The sequence below is a fragment of the Rosa chinensis genome, chromosome 5 (genome assembly GCF_002994745.2).
Source record: "Rosa chinensis cultivar Old Blush chromosome 5, RchiOBHm-V2, whole genome shotgun sequence".
NCBI lineage: Eukaryota > Viridiplantae > Streptophyta > Magnoliopsida > Rosales > Rosaceae > Rosa > Rosa chinensis.
Genome location: NC_037092.1, coordinates 47,014,999 through 47,019,206, shown reverse-complemented (window position 1 = coordinate 47,019,206; position 4,208 = coordinate 47,014,999).

Sequence of the window (4,208 nt, the reverse complement as noted above, 5' to 3'; positions counted from 1 at the left end):
ACATTGGATTCAACTAAGCCGGTGATAGTCTCTTCTTCTTTCCTTCCTTACAAATGTTCAACTTTACTTGTTGGAATTACTTAAATTTGTGTAGTTTAGGTATAACTTAAAAATTGGCTAAGAGAGAAGGTTTTTGGATAGGGAAAAAAAATCACAAATGGTACTTTTGCTTTGCTTTGCCACCAGAAGTTTACAAACTATTACAATGGTAAATCAACTATAAATTCCAGTAACACTTTAATGTCTATCAAAATTTCGCGATTAGTGATAAGAACACAAAATGTGACGTTTTTAATATGTATTTTGCCTCATTTGGCTAAGTTATTTTCTTAAAATTACTAACTCTTGTTGTAAATATTATATATATATATATATATATATGTGTGTGTGTGTGGTTGTCCACTGAAAATACTCATTAGCTATGTCTTTATGATATAAACACTACTCCTATATAAAGGGGTCTAATGAGAATGAAACACGCATTTCTACCTCCTCCTACATTTTGTTTATCTATTCTATCTCTCTCTTATTCTCTAGTTTATAACATGTTATCAGCACACTTTGCTCTTTTCTTTTCTTTTTCTTCTTCTTCTTTGAACTCCATGATGATCGATCTGCAAGTCTTATGGTGCAACATAGTTGCTCATACCAAGACAAATGATCTATGAGTTTCTTTTTTTCTCTATAGATGAATATCAATTTTTTTGTATGCGTTCATATAATTGTTGAACATTTATATTTCATATACAACAATGAGAACTACATGTTCCATTGCTCAAGACTCTAGTCTTCTGACCGAGTAGTCTTAGAACCTATGGTTCTATAGACATCACACAAATGTTTTTCTTGTGTGTTTCCTATGGGATCCGTTGTTCATATTTATGAACACTTCGAAACTTTTGTTTCGTATATGATTTTTCTATCATTTTTCATAGAACATACTGTTCTAATAATTATGGATCTTGATATATCTCGTCTTGACCTAAAAATTACAAGAGGCTGTACTAAAGTGAATTGAAATCACTATGACACAAGTCTCTTTATAGAGACATGGGCTTATCATTCTTCTCCAAGTGACAACTTTTCTATAAGTACAGTGTTACATATATGTGTTATATTGACGAGAGGCTTATGGTATGTTGTTTTGGTTAATATGAAGATCTTATAGGCAAATTGCTACAAGCAAATCCCCAAATCCTATGTGTCATCATAAGCATATTGCTTAACCGAATCCTTAATGGATTTATATTGCCAAAGGCAAGTCCATGAATAAATGAAAGAGCTTAAAGCTCACTCATAGAATCAAAAAATCTTGAAGCTCATATATACTCATTTACCGTCAAAGTGACTTATTTCCTCAATGAGTACTATGACAAGACCAATAAATCAAATTAGAATCATGCTCACAGTGTTGCAACATATTCTAACTTACACGAAGTTATGAATTTATCTAGCACTACTAGAGAAAACCCATTCAGAGACAAATTGATTTTGTCTCTAATAGCTGAGAATTCGTCCCCTAAAAAATTTGAGACAGAATCGTTTTGTGGCTAAAGTCGTCTCCTAAAGCTCGTCCCAAATTGTTTAAGGCAACGACTGATAAATTCCGTCTCCTAATGTATTTGGAGAAGAAATAAAAATTGTCCCCTATTCAATGAAAATTCATCCCCAATTCTCATTGAGCATTGAGAGAATGGAGGGAAAATAAAATAAATTGGCGCCAATCAAAGGAATAGGGGACCAACTCAGTCCGTCTCCTTTTATTTTCAAAATTTAAATTTTTTTTCTAATTTAATGGTGCCAATTAGACAAATAGGGGACAAAACTCACTCCGTCTCCTTTTATTCAAATTAATTTTTTTTTTCAAATTTAATGGCACCATCAGACAAATAGGGGACGAAACTCAATCCGTCTCCTTTTCTTAAAATTAAAAAAAAAATTCTAATTTAATGGCGCCAATCGGACAAATAGGGGACGAAACACACTCCATCTCTTTCTATTTATTTTACTTTATATTTTAAATTTAATGGTGCCAATCAGACTAATAGGGGACGAAACTCACTTCGTCTCCTTTTATTCTGAAATTTTAAATTATTTTTAAATTTAATTTTTATTTTTAATAAATTATTGAATTATATTAGACAACAAATCTAATGGTTGTCGCCAATTATATAAATAGAATTTGTTTTTACCAAAAATTTGAATTTATTATGGATAATAGTAATAAATAGAGCCTAACATCAACTCTTTTTTCAAATCCAACAAACATGAACAAATTGATCAAGCACTTTCATATTATGCTTCACAAGTCTTCAACTATAAATAATATATGTAACCAATTAAGATCAATAATGCAGACGGCTTTTGATGGAGAACCAGTTTGATGGAGAACCAGAGGCATATGGACTATCGTTGAACATGTATCTGATCAAAAGCTTTAATCATAAAATACCGCTGACTCCAAGAAAATTCATGAAACTAAGGAGATGAAAATATGTGTTGGACCTTGATAAAGGAATATTGAAAGGAGTAAACAGGATTTCATAAGGAAACATCAAAGAAAGCAATCATAATGTTGTATAGAAATGGATTCATGATGAGCATAAAACATTATTTAATAAGTGCAAAATATCAAATAGTACCAAAACCGCACACTGAATGCTTACCAACTAATCAAAGCAAAAATACACACAAGATATCAATGGTTTAACTTGAGTTAGACAATTAAAAACAAGCAAACAAACATGAGATAAAGCATGTAATCAGACCTACATGCCCAAACATGAGATAAAGCACTCTACCTTTCCATTACGATCACCAATTTGCTACCTGCAATGAAATAACACACATTAAATCACCAATTGTTCATGCTCAACACATACCTATTCTCAATTTCATATATATATTTTATGAGAAGAAGGAAACCCAAAGTCAAAAGTAAGAAGATTACAGAAAACTTCAAATCTACAAATAATTTAGAATCTTTAAGAGAAGGGGAAACTGAACAAGCTAGTTTTTGAAGCACCGGATGAAGTTGAAGACAAGCTAAAAAAGATGAAGAGGACTAAGGGCAGTTTGATCAAGGCCTTACTGCTATCAGTAACGTCAGAAGAGTGATATTATTGATTTTATCTTTATTCTGTGGAGTTCATGCAGTGTCCGATCTAAAACGATATGTATTGCTATCATATTTTCAATGCAATAGTGGTATTCGAGCACTTGTATAGTTTTGTGAATCTTCTAATTCCAACAAAAATAAGTACTGCATTTGCATTTTTGACAACAATGGATGGATGAAATGATTATATCTGTTATCTGGTGTGCTATGAGCTACTATTTTGGTCAGTTGCATGAACAATCGGTTACGATTCTGTTACTAAATCGATTGGTGATGAGTAAAGGACCAAGACATCATAGCTTGTAAGAGAAGGTAAAAATTTCGCAAATTGAAATATTGAGAACAATACATGCCACACAAACATCCAGCCATCCATAGAGTACAAAAATAGCATAGCTATCATGTATCAACTTAAAGCCCTCAAATACCAATTGATCAAGCAAATGCATATGGTGTATTACCAGATATATCTGACCAAATCCAGTAAAACTATCTGCAATACTGTAAGGAAAAAAAATCAGCAATATCAAAACTTTAAAAAATATTGATCGATATATCACTGCAAACATGAAAAATTGTAGTTCAATATGACTTGTAACTTTGCTGTTTGTTAAAAAAAAAAAGTACTTTTTTGTTTTGCACGACAAATCTAATTGAAGAGATCTTAGGCCTTTGGATTTTGGAGTAAAAATTCTGAAAATTCGTAGTATGGTTTCTCCAACTATAATGATTATGAGACGGAGAGAAGAGAAGAAACCAAAACATAACTAGAGGCTAAGCGAAAGGAAAATACGAGAGAAGAGAGATTCCATGATGGAGACCTTGTTGCTCGGATGTATTGGTGTTTGGAGGCTTTTGTATGAATAAGACTCAAAGTGGTATTATGCCGTGATCAATATTACAGAATAAAAGGTCTCCTACTTATGGAGACCTAAAGATTCCTGCTAAAGCCTTAAAAGGTTTCCTATATTAACTCTCTCCTAAATCCTGCCAGCAGGTCTCCTACTTATTACCTCTTTGCTAAATCCCGCCAAAGGTCTCCTACTTATTAACAATGCTAAATCTCGCCAAAGTTCTCCTACCTTAAAAG